General features: G+C 36.0%; 1 protein-coding gene and 1 pseudogene across 9 annotated transcripts in view; one reads left to right on the top strand and one right to left on the bottom strand.

Moving 5' to 3' along the window:
* RFX8 (regulatory factor X8) overlaps positions 1-13,966 on the bottom strand; it is a 262,472-nt gene that overhangs the window by 168,342 nt on the left and 80,164 nt on the right. The window lies entirely within an intron of this gene.
* Positions 9,745-10,160, top strand: LOC109498128 (annotated as a pseudogene).

The following is a 13,966-nucleotide window of genomic DNA, read 5'->3' as shown; positions in this document are numbered from 1 at the left end:
GCTCAAGCAAATGGATGACAATGGCAAGAGAGATGAACTTGAAGATGACCCCTGTGTAAGCCTGGGCAATGGAACTTGACTATGCAACCAACAAAAATAAAAATAGTGAAGACAGAAATGGTAGTGTGGATAGAAGGAATGTAGATGGAAAGTAAAAACACTAAGTTTAACCTTAATCATATGGAGTTTGTGGTGTGAATAGTATGCCTGTAGTCACTTGGTAGGGAATACGGCACTAGAGTTCAGGACACAAGTTATGGGCTTGTGATTGTAACTTAGGAGTGAGGGGGAAGATGATTCCACAGGCTCACAGAAGGCCATGGAAATAGACAATATGTCAAGAGAGGGGAACAAGACAAGAACAGAAAAGAGTTCAAGATAGAACTTTGGGAAGTGTCTCCCCTTGCAGATATATTTTCCTTTAAATGTTTGGGGAAGGCAGTCCCTGAAGTGTGATTGGCTCTCCATTATCATATTCTCCCCTCAGCTGCTCTCAGAACTACCTTGGGTTGCTTACACTGTTCTTCATCACTTGGACCTCTGTGTCTCCTGTTCTTCTTCAATAATTACACCTGGATATGGTGGTGATGATGCAGAGATGTCAGCATGTCTCATTTCTGGGGTATCCTTTATTTATCCATAAAACCACTCAAACAAGGCTCTGGGGCATACTGAAAACTTTATTAGAGTTTTGGGAATAACTACAGGAAATGATATGAGGGAGAGAAGAAAACTTAAGTCTCCATGCTAAATAGATTGTCATATTCCAGAATCCTAGAGAAAAGAAAAAGCATTACTCCTTTCACAGTGTACATTTGACTTCTTAGTCTTGTTTTCATGACTTGAAACCTATCCTTCTATTTCTCTCATTAAACAAAAGCACATTTACCTTTTTCTTTTTCTGTGCAAATTTCACACCTCTATTCTGGACCCAGTGGATTCTCTAACACTGGACCATAATGGAACACATGGAACTCAGGGAGCACAGGAAACTACTAGGACATTTCCCAGAATGTGAGCTAGTCAGTTTAGGATAACAATGCAGGTGGCTTCAGGATAACAGTCCACAGAGGGCTTTCCCACTACAAGTTCAGTCCCTGTTCAAGTATCTTCATGGTGGGAGGTGGGGATAGCCCTCTAAATTGTCCTACAGATAACATGAAAGCACAATCTCACATGCCCTTTTCAGGGACAAACAATTTTTCTCAGAGACAATGTAGTCTAAATACACATTAAGGAGGAGAAACATTTTCCTAAAGGCAATATAACCTATAAAAATTTCCCCAGTTTATTTGAAATAGCTTTTTAGATTGCTAAGCAGAATAATTTTTCCCATTTTTACTCCCCTATTCTAGGATGTGCCTATGGCCCACCTCTGAAACTCTTGGCTTTCTAACAATAGAACCATTTATCTTCCCCCAAAGACCTTACAGAAACTCTGAAATTATAGTTGTCTTATAAGGAATTTGAGAGAAGTAGCCAGCTACAGTGGCAGAGGCATAATAGTCAGAAATGTAAAAGAATAAGGAAAATAGCAGTATAATTTAGGCCAAGAGAAAAAGAGATTTAGGGAGAAGTAGATCATAGTTTCATGTGCTCCAAAGAAATTAGCATAGAAGACAATGACAAAAGTCATTGCCAACCTAGATGTCATTGGTGACCATCTACAAAAGAGTTTCAAGAGAATGGGTGGGGGTGGAGGAGAAACCATAGAAGTTTTCTCTTCAGGAAAGAATACCCATGTAAAGAAGGGGGAAAAGGACATGACAGCTTAAGACAGTAGGAGATTGGGGGTTAGGTTTTATTTAGGTGAGAAATCCCTGGAAAATGTTATAAACAGGAAAGATTTAAGACAGGCTTGTCTCTAGTTGATGAAGCATGGTGAAATGGAAATTAGAGGAGATAGGAGGTAGAAAGCTGAAGCTATGTTAACAAGATTTGACTGATTTTATTTTGAGAAAGGAAGGAAGTAGACAAAAATATAGAAAGATACAAAAACAAATAAACAATCAAATAATTTAAAACAATACTGAGAGAGGAGGGCATTGAGAAAGATATGTTTCCTCAAATGAACAAAAAGCCAAACCATCTGTTGGGACTGAAGAAGTGAAGTTGGTTTGGAAGTCTGAAGGTTGTGGCAGAGAACTCAATGGCTCCTACGTGGAATTTGAGAGGAAGCAACAAAAAGAGTAGAATAAAAAACCACCAGACTTCCTTTACAGATAATTTAGACCAAACTTTGCAATGAGTACAATTAGAAAAGCTAACAAAATATAAAAATCAACTACTTGATGGTGATAAAGGCACTAAGAATTACCCTACTAGATTCAGGAGATAATCCAGAGAGGTACGCTTGATATTAGAATTCCTTTCCCCTTGGGTGTGTTTGCTACTTCCCACAGAGACATCTGAGCAGTGCTTTTGCCAACCTTATGGAGAGAGAAGTTTAAAAGTAGGATCCCAGAGACCCTGAAGATTAGGAAGGAGAAGGATCCCTAATGAATTTCCTGTGTTGTCAGTTGAGTCTCCACAGGACCATAGGAAAACTAGAAGCAAACTAAGACCACCAAAAATTGCAGCCCAGCTTCAAATCTTCTCAATTCCTGAAAGTGCATAATGTGATCCTGGATTGCTACATTTTTCTAGGAACCTGCTGGAAGCAAGTACAGATCTTCTTTTTTCTTTTTTAATTTTTTTAATGTTTATTTATTTTTGAGAGAGAGAGAGACAGAGCGGGAGCGGGTGAGTGGCAAAGAGAAAGGGAGACACAGAATCCGAAGCAGGCTCCAGGCTCTGAGCTGTCAGTACAGAGCCCAACACAGGGTTCAAACTCACGAATTGTGAGATCATGACTTGAGCGAAGTCAGACACTTAACCCATTCAGTCACCCAGGTGCCCTGCAAGTATAGATCTTCTATTGGAAAAAAATAATGTTATTCTAGGCCTCAAATGTTTTCTACAAACAAGTATTCAAATATTGCTTCTAGCACACAATGAGAATAACCAGACATACCAAGTATCCATGGATGAATTAATGGTTAAACAAAATGTTTACTATTATGGAATATTATCTAGCCTTAAAAAGGAAAGGAAGGAATTCTAACACATGCTATAACATGGATGAAACTTGAGAACATTATAGTAAGTGAAATAAGCCGATCACAAAAAGACAAATGCTATATGATTCTACTTGTATAAGGTACCTGGAGTAGTCAAATTCACAGACACAGAAAGTAGAATGGTGGTTTCCAGGGGCTGACAGGAGAGGGGAAATAAAGAATCATTGCTTAATGGGTACAGAGTTGCATTTCTGCAAGATGGAAAGGTTCTGGAGATGGATGGTGTTGATGTTTGCACAACAATATGAATGTACTTAAAACTGCTGACTGTATGCTTAAAAATGGTTAAGACAGTCAATTTTTTGTTAGTGTGTTTTAATAAAATAAAAAATTTAGAGAAGTGAAGAAATTTCTAAATCAAAACAATGAGAGAGAAATGAAGACATTCTCAGATAATCAAAAGATAAGAGAGTTTGTTGCCACTAGACCTGTCCTACAAGAAATGCTAAAGGATGCAGGGCGCCTGGGTAGCTCGGTTGGTTAAGCATCCAACTCTTGATTTCAGCTTAGGTCATGATCTCATTGTTCATATGTTTCAGCCCTGCTTTGGGCTGAGTACTGACAGCATGGAGTCTGCTTGGGACTCTCTCTCTCTCCCTCTCTCTCTGTCCCTCCCCTGCTCACACTCTCTGTCTCTCAAAATAAATAAACAAACGTTTCTGTTAATAATAATAATAAAAGAAATGCTAAAGGTGTCCTCCTGGTTGAGCTGAAAAGAAACTAGACAGTTACTTGATGCTGTAAAAAGAAATAAAGATCTCTGGTGAAGGGGCACTTGGGTGACTCAATCAGTTAACTGTCAGACTCTTAGTTTTGGCTCAGGTCATAATATCATGGTTCATGAGCCCTGTATGGGGCTCCTCACTGTCAGCACAGAGCCTACTTGGGATTTTCTCTCTCCCTCTCTCTCTCTGCCTCTCCTCCATTTGTACACACATGCTCTCTCTCTCTCTCTCAAAATCAACAAATAACCTTAAAAAAAAGATCTCTGGTGAAGGTAAATACATAGATAATTATAAAATCTAGTATTATTGTAATTTTGGTATTAACTCCACTTTTTAAAAACATGGTTTAGGGGCACCTAGGTGGCTCAGTCAGTTAAGTGTCCAACTTGGCTCAGGTCATAATCTTGCAGTTCTGGGGTTCGAGCCCAGCATTAAGCTCTGTGCTGACAGCTCAGAGCCTGGAGCCTGCTTTAGAGTCTGTGTCTCCCTCTCTCTGCCTCTCCCCCCCCCCCACCTCAAAAATAAATAAACATTAAAACATTTTTAAATAATAAAAAAATAAAAAATAAATTTAAAAAACATGGTTTAAAGGACAAACGCATAAAAAACATACTACTGGTCATGTACCATGTAAAGATGTAATCTGTGGCTTCTAATAATAGAAAGGGAGAAGGGAGCTACATACAAGTTTTGTGTGCTACTGAAGATAATTGTTATAAACTCAAATTAGGGTGCTATAACCTTAGGATGTTAAATTAAATCCCTATAGTAACCAAAAAGAAAATAGGTATAGAATATACACATAAGGAAATGAGAAGGGACTCAAACGCACAACAAAAATCAACTAAACACAAAAGAAGGCAGTGATAATGGAAGTGAGGGACAAAAAAAGCTATAATACCTAGAAAGCAAATAGCAAAATGCCAAAACTAAGTAAGACCCTCCTTATCAGTAATTACTTTAAATGTAAATTGAGTAAGCTCTCCAATCAAAAGATAAAAACTGGCAGAAAAGGTTTCTAAAAATGGATTCAAATATATACATCTATAAGAGACTCACTTTAGATCCAAAGACACAAATAGATTGGGATACCTGGGTGGCTCAGTCAGTTAAGTGTCTGACTCTTAATCTTGGCTCAAGTCATGATCTCATGGTTCCTGGGATCGAGCCACATGCTGGGTCTGTGCTGATGACAGCATGGAGCCTGCTTGGGATTCTCTCCCTTTATTTTTCCTCTCAAAATAAATAAATAAACATTAAAAATTTTTTAAACAAAAACAAAGACATAAATATGTTGAAAGTGAAGGGATTGAAAAAGGTATTTCATACAAAGATTAACCAAAAGAGAATTGGGGTAGCTATACTAATAACAGACAAAATTAACTTTAATTCCAAAAGATTAAAAGAGAAAAAGACAGACAATATATAAATAACATTTTTAATACAGCAAGATAATATAACAATTAAAACATCTACACACCCAAGAGACTTTCAAAATTTATGAAGGAAAAACTGACAATTTAAGGAAGAAATAGTTTTACAATAACAGTTGGAGACATGAATGCCCTACTTTAAATAATGTACTGAACAACCAGACAGAAAATAAGTGAGGATATAGAGGACTTGGACAACACATAAACCATCTAGACCTAACAGACATACAGAATATTCCATGCAACAACAGCAGAATACACATTCCTTCCAAGAACATGAGACATTCTCTAGGACAGACCATATGTTAGGCTACAAAACAATTCTCAGTAGGTTTAAAAAGGTACATATCATAGGGGTGCCTCGGTGGTTCAGTCGGTTAAGACTCTGACTTTGGCTCAGGTCATGATCTCCCAGTTTGTGAGTTTGAGCCCTGCATTGAGCTGTCTGCTGTCAGCACAGAGCCTGACTCAGATCTTCTGCCCCCTCTCTCTCTGCCCCTCCCCTGCTCGCTCACTCTCTCTCTCAAAAATAAATTAACATTAAAAAAAAAGATAGATATTATACACAGTATCTTCTTCAGCCACAATGGGATGAAGATAGAAATCAGTAACAGAAATAATATTGGAAAATTCACAAGCATGTGGAAGCTAAACAACATTCTTAAACAACCAGTAGGTCAAAGAAGAAATCACAAGGGAAATTAGAAAATATTTAGAGACAAATGAGGATGAAAATAAAACATACCAAAACTTATGGGATGCAGCAAAAAGAGTACTCAGAAGGAAATTTATAGCAGTAAATGCCTGCATTTTAAAAAGAGAGAGAGAGAAAGATCTCAAATCAATGGCTTAACTCTGCACCATAAGGAACTAAAAAAAGAAAAGAAAAATAAACCCAAGCTAATAGAAAGGAGGAAATAATAAGGATTAGAGCAGAGATACACAAAATGCAGAACTAAAAAGCAGAAGAATCAAGGAAACCAAAAGTTGGTTCTTTAAAAATATCAACAAAATTGACAAACTTTAGTTAAATTGACTAAGAAAAAAAGACCAAGCTCAAGTAAAATTACAAATGAAATAGTGGACAGGACAACAAACACTACATAAATAAAAAGGATTATAAGAAAATACTATGAACAACTGTATGCAAACAAATTGGGTAACCTAGATGAAAAGGACAAACTCTTAGAAACAACACAACTACCAAAACTGACTCAAGAAGAAACAGAAATCTTAATAGGTCTATAACAAATACAAAGATTGAATCAGAAACCAAAAACCTTCCAACAAAGAAAAGTCTAGCACCAAACATTTAAAGGAGAATTAGCATAGATCCTTCTTAAACTCTCCCAGAAAATTAAAGAGGAGGGAACACTTTACTAATTCATTCTATGAGATCAGTGTAACCAAAGCATGACAAAGATACTACAAAAAAAGAAAATCATGGATCAATATTCCTAATGAATATAGGAAATCTATATTCAACAAAATATTCAATGAAATATTAGCCAAGGGAATTTGGCATTATAGTGAAAGGATTTTACACTGTGAACAAATAGGAGTTGTCCCAGAATGCAAGGATGATTCAATATATGAAAACCAATCAATGTAACACTATATTAATAGAATGAAGGAGAAAAAACTACAAGATTATCTCAATGTAGAAAAGGCATTTGGAAAAATTCAATACACCTTCATGATAAAAACACACAGTACACTAATAGAAAGCAACCTCCTTAATATGATAAAGACCATGTAGGAAAAACCCACAACCCATCATACCCAATAGTGAAAGAGTGAAAGTATTCCCCCTAAGATCAGGAACAAGATAAGGATGTTCACTTTCATCACTATTATTCAATATCATTCTGCAAGTCTTAGCCAGAATAATTAGGCAAGACAAGGAAATTAAAGATATGCAAATTAGAAAAGAAGTAAAATTATCTTTCTTCTAAGATGATGTGATATTATATGTAGAAAACTCTAAAGATTCAAAAAACTTTTTAGAGCTAACAAACAAATTCAGCAAAATTGCAGACTGCACCATCAACACTCAAAAATCAGTTTTATTTCCTTATTCTGGTAATAAATATAACAGAAATTTTAAAAACAATTCTACTTACAAAGACCTAAAGAGAATAAGACACTTACAAATTAGCTTAACCAAGGAGATGAAAGACTTGTACATTGAAAACTATGAAACAAAGCTGAAAGAAATTAAAAGAGATGTAAATAAAAGGAAAAGACATTTCTTGTCCATGAATTAGAAGACTTAATACTGTGAGGATGACAATACCCATAGTGATATACAAACTCATGCAATCTCTATCATAACCCCAATGATATTTTTTGTAAAAATGGAAAAGTAGATTCTAAAATTCATATGGAATTTCAAGAGCTCTGAGTAGCCAAAACAAGCTTGAAAGAGAACAAAGTTGGAAGACTCACTTTCTAATGTCAAAATGCACTACAAAGCTATGGTAATCAAAACAGTATGGTTGGTATTGGCATAAGGACAGATATAGACAAATAGAATAGAATTGAAGAATATAGAAATAAAATCTTTTATTCAATGGAGGGAAAAGGTAGTTTTTTCAACAAATGGTTCCAGGAAGACTGGATATCCACATTCAGAAGAATCAGTTGGAACCTTCCTTTAGACTATACACAAAAATTAATTCAAAATGGATCACAGACCTAAATTTAAGAGCTAAAACTCTTAAAAGTAAACATAAGAATAAATCTTCCTTGGATTTGACAATGCTTTCTTAAGTATGAAACCAAAAGCACAGGTAGGGGTGCCTGGCTGGCTCCATCAGTAGAGCATGTGACTCTCTCTCGCTCTCTCTTTTTTTTTTTTTTGGTAAATTTTATTCTTTTTTTTTTTTTTTTTTTTTTTTTTTTTTTTTTTTTTTTTGAGAGAGAGCATTAGAGAGAGGCAGGGAGAGAGAGAATCCCAAGCAGGCTTCGTGCTGTCAGCACAGAGCCCAACGTGGGGCCTGAACCCACAAACTGTGAGATCATGACCTAAGCCAAAACCAAGAGTTGGAGGCTCAACCAACTGAGCCAGCCAGGTGCCCCAATGTGACTCTTGATCTTGGTGTCATGAGCTCAAGCCTCACATTGGGCATGGAGCCTACTTAAAATAAAAACAAAAAAACAAAAGCACAGGCAACAAAAGAGAAAATAGAGAAACTGGACATCGTAAAAATTAAAAACTTTTGTGCATCAAAGAACACTATTAATAATGAAAGACAAGAAACAGAATGGTAGTAAATATTTGCAAAGCATATATGTGATAAGGACTTAATATCCAGAAGATAATACATAACTCATACAACTCAAAAACAAAAAAATAATCAACCCAATTTTAAAATGGGCCAAAAAGACATACAAGTGGCCAATAAATGCATTAAAGGTGCTCAACATCATTAGTCATTAGGGAAATGCAAATCAAAACCATAATGAGGTACCACTTCACACCTACCATAATGGCTATGATAAAAAAACAAAACAAGAAAATAAAAAGTGTTGGCAAAGATGTGGAAGAATTGGAACACTTGTACATTATTGGTGGGAATGTAAAATGGTACAGCAGCTCTGGAAAACAGCTTGGTGGTTCCTCAAAAAGTTAAACACAGAATTACCATGTGATCTACCATATAATTCCACTCCTATATATACCCCAAAGAATTGAAAACAGTGACTCAGGTACTTGTTCATTAATGTTCATAGCAGCACTGTTTATATTAGCCAAAAAGTGGAAATAATCCAAGTGTCCTTCAACAAGTGAATGAATGTTTTATATTTAGATTTTTCTAAAGAAATAATGGGAGATGATAGATAGATAACAGATAGATGGATACAGAGATACACAAATATAAACAGATTTATTATAAGGTATTGGCTCACATGATTATGGAGGCTGAGAAGTCCCATAATCTACTATATGCAAAGCTAAAGACCCAAGGAAGCTGGTGGTGTAGTTCAAAGATCTGAGAGCTGGAGAGCCAATGGTATAGATTCTAGTTCAAGTCTGAAGGCCTGAGAACCAGGAGTACTAAAGGAAAGAGACCAATATCCCAGCCAGCTTAATCAGTCAAGCAGAGAGCAAATTCAGCCTTCCACTGGCCTTTTGTTCTAGTTTGGCTTTCAACAGACTTGATGATGCCCACTTACACTGGGGAGTGCCATCTGCTTTACTCAGTCCATCAATTCAAATGCTAATCTCCTCAAGAAACACCCTCACAGACACACCCAGACACCATCAGCTATCTGGGCATCCATGGCACAGTCAAATTGACATATATAACTAACCATTACAAAATATGACATATACATGCAATGGATGTTATTCAGTCATTAAAAAAAAAATGAAGTTCTGTTCTTTCCCTGCCACCATGGAGTCATACCTGGAGATGGAGGCCCAGGTGCACCAAGATTCGGCTCAACCCGTAACCCATGACCATGGTTGAGGAAAGCATTACTGCTGGAAGTGTAATGGATGTTAATACTTTTTTACAAGAGGTGCTGAAGACTGCCTTCATCCATGATGGCCTACCACATGGAATTTGTGAAGCTGCCAAAGCCTTAAACAAGCACCAAATCCATCCTTGTGTGTTGCATTCATGTGTGATGAGCCTATGTATGTCAGGTTGGTGAGGCCCTTCGTGCTGAACACCAAATCAACCTAATTAAGGTTGATGAGAACAAGAAACTAGGGTAATGCATAGGCCTCTATAAAATGCACAGGCCTCTATAAAACTGACACAGAGAGTAAACCCTGCAAAGTGGTTGGTTGCTATTGTGTGGTGATTAAAGTCTACGGCAAAGAGTCTCAGGCCAAGAATGTCATCAAGGAATACTTCCAATACAAGAAATAAACAAGTAAAAAATGTGGTCCTTGTTCCTCAAAAAAACCAAAAACCAAACAACAACAACAACAAAAATGGAGTTCTATAACATAGTGAAACTTGAAAATATTAAGCTAGGTGTAGTGGTCCAGACACAAAAGGACAAATATGTAATTCTACTTATGTGAAATACCTAGAATAGGAAAATTCAGAAAAAATAGATTAGAAGTTGTCAGATGCTGGGCAGAGGTGGAATGGGGAGTTATTACTTAAGGGGCACAGAATTTCTCTTTGGGCTGATGAAAAAAATTGGAACAGTGGTAATGGCGTATATGTAATTAATGATACTGAATTGGTACACTTAAAAATTACAAAAATGTACAAAAACATGGCAAATTTTAAGTTACTTATTTTATTCAATAAACAATTGATTAGTGTCCTTGACTACATTCATAGTAAAGAAAAACCATATGATTGTTTCAATAGGAAAATCCTTTGATAAAATTCAAAACCCATTCACGAAAAATACTTTTAGCAACCTAGAAATAGAAGAGAATTTCCTTAATCTGATCAAGCGTATTGTGCCAGTTATAGATTTATTGCCTTTCAGCTCCAAATTCGCTCTTCAGTACCTGCTCTATGATGGACGGGATTCTTGAAGCACTCACTATTCCTTCATACCAAGTATGTGGAACTTTGCCAAAAGGGGGTGCTGAAGTGACACTGCAAGAGGAAGATGGCTTCTCTTTCTGAACTCCAAAGTACAGTGTTTTACTTTTTCTTGCTCCTGCTGCACACTGGTCAGAGGTGTGAGTGGGTGGGCACATTTGGGGTGCTCTGATCCAGCTCTGTGCACAGAGCATGTAGTCCTCAGTAATCTTGCAGCCTCAGTCCAGGTCCAGGAATGGCCTTCCTATGGCCTTTCCAAGATCCTGGACTCACAAACACAGTAGAAACCTAACTCTTTCTACACCAGCCTTGAATGGCCTAAGTCCTAAAAGATTGTTTCCTGTTTGCCTCTCAACCATGGCCCTGTGCTAGCCTGAGCAACCCTGAAAACTTTTCCACCAAGCAGAGTGCTGCAACCACATGACTTACAATGAGGGCTGGGAAGGAAGCCATGGGAAGGAAGCTCCATTTCCAAGTTTGTATTTCCTTGGATACTCTCCTTCAGCCCTGGCTGTCCTTTAACATTATCTCTGCATTTTCATAGTTACCCTCCTATCATGGTTAAATAATTCTTTGTTGAACTTTCCCTGTTTCCCTGGTTTCTCATTGGGACTGACTAAATGCAGAGTGATACAAATACTTACAAAATATCTATGTTAAATATCATACTTAATGGTTAATATTGAAAAACTTCCCTTGGAGATCAAGAACAAAACAAGAATGCCTGCTATCACCACTTTTATGCCACATTGTACTAGCCATTGTAATAAGATAAGAAAAAAAGGCATATGGATTAGAAAGGAAGAAAGGAAATTTTTATTATTCATAGATTCTAATGATAACATACATTTAAAAGTCCAAAATGATCTATTCAACTTTAGACCTAACATATGTGATTAACTGGATGCAAAATCAACATACAAAAATCTATTATATTGTTATTTACATGATGATATAATTATGTGTAATTATTAATACAATTATATTTCTAATATAATTAGGAATATAATATATAAGAAAAAGAAACTTTAAAAATACCATTAACAAAAAACATAAATATATCAAATGCTTAGCAATAAATATAACAAAAGATGTGCAAAAAACTGTAAGACATTATTGTGAAAAATTGAAGAGATCTCAAAAAATGGGTAGATATACAAGTTAATGAAATAATAGACTCAATATTGTGAAGATGCCAATTCTTCCCTGAAACTTATGTTTAGACTCAAGACACTTATAATCAAAATTCTTACAGGTTTTTTTTTTTTGTATAGGAAACTGACAACCTTATTTTTAACATTTATATGGAAATGAAAAGGTTGGTAAAGAGCTTTCTTCTATGAAGAAGAAAAACAAGCAAGGAAGACTTGCTCTACCAAGTATCCAGACTTATTATAAAGGTACAATAATTAAAATAGTATGGCACTGACATAAACACAGAGGTGAATGGAACAGTATAAAGAACCCTAAACCAGACTCATGCATACATGAACATGACAAGTTTGTCACTGGAGAGAGTGGGTGAACCATAGCATTTCAAATATATTGTCCTGGAAAAATGGGATATCCATGTGGGAAAAAAAAGAAACTTGGCCCCTATCTCACTCCATATAAAAACCAATTTCAGATAAATTATAGATTTAAACGTGAAAGGCAAATAATAGTCAAAATGAATATTTAATAATAATAATAATAGTAAAACTTCTATAAAAAATACAAGAAAATATCTCATGACCTCAAGACAGGGGAACATTTCTTACACAGCTATAGAAAACAATAACCAAAAGAAAAGATTAATAAACAAGACCACATGAAAATAAGAACTTCTGTGTATATCAAAAGATGCTGTTCAACCGACCCAAAAGGACTCCTACAAACTCAGAAACAAAAGACAGACAAATGAGAAGAAAACAAGGAAAAGCACTTAACAAAAGAGAATATCCATGGCCCCAAAACATAGGAAATAGGTCTCTATTAGTACTTAGAGAAATGAAAATTAAAAATACATTGAGATATGGGCACCTCAGTGGCTCAGTCAGTTAAGCATCTGACTTTGGCTCAGATCATGATCTCACAGTTCATGAGTTCAAGCCCCACACTGGGCTCTGTGCTGACAGTTCAGAGCCTGGGCCTGCTTTGGATTCTGCCTCTCCCTCGCTCTCTGCCTCTCCCCCATTAGCACTCTCTCTCTCAAAAATAAACATTAAAAAAAAATTTTTTTTAAAACACTGAGATAACACTATCCTGACAACACCAAATGTAAGTGTAGATATGGAACCCTGAACCTTCATTCACTGCTGGGAATGGTGGATGTATGTAAATTGCAATAACAAAATTGGGAGCTAGTTGATTCTCTTTCTCCTATTCCATGATTCAGAATTCCACTCCTCAGTGGAATTCCTAACAAAAATACATGCACATAGGCACCAAAAGACATGTACAGGAATAACCACAGCAACACTGTTCAACATAACCCCAAACTGAAAACACAAGTATCCAACAATTACATAAAGGATAAAGAAATTATGCAGGCCGGTGGAGAGCAATGAGTGAAGGGAATCATAAGGTACAAACTTCCAGTTATAAAATTAGTAAGTCATGGGGATGTAATGTACAGCATGTTACCTATAGTAATACTGCATTGCATATTTGAAAGTTGCCAAGAGAGTAAATCTTGAAGGTCCTCAACACAAGAAAAAAAAGTATGGTAATGAATGTTAACTAGACTTGCTGTGGTGATCATTTCACATTGTATTCAAATATCAAATCATTATGTTGTACACCTGAAACTAATATAATGTTATATGTCAATTAGTCGATTATACCTTAATAAAAATAATTTAAAAATATGGTATATTTATACAATGAAATAATACACAACGCTGAGAATGAATGCACTATAGCTTCATGCAATGACATGAATTTCATACACATAATAATAAGTCAAAGAAGCCAAATACACACAATACATATACTATATAATTCCATCTATGTGAAGTTCAGAAAATGAGCAAAACTAAATTATAGTGTTTAATAGTACATGTTTAAGTTGTTAAAGCATGAAGAAAGGTTAGGAAATTATTACTATGACCTTTAGGATAGTGCTTACTGCAGAAAAAGACAAAGTACTAGTGATCAGGAGGGGCGTGAGAAAGACTTCAGGGGTG

The sequence above is a fragment of the Felis catus genome, chromosome A3 (assembly GCF_018350175.1).
Source record: "Felis catus isolate Fca126 chromosome A3, F.catus_Fca126_mat1.0, whole genome shotgun sequence".
In the NCBI taxonomy this organism is placed as follows: Eukaryota; Metazoa; Chordata; class Mammalia; order Carnivora; family Felidae; genus Felis; species Felis catus.
Note: the sequence above shows the minus strand (reverse complement) of the source record. Positions and strands in the feature narration are given on the sequence as shown.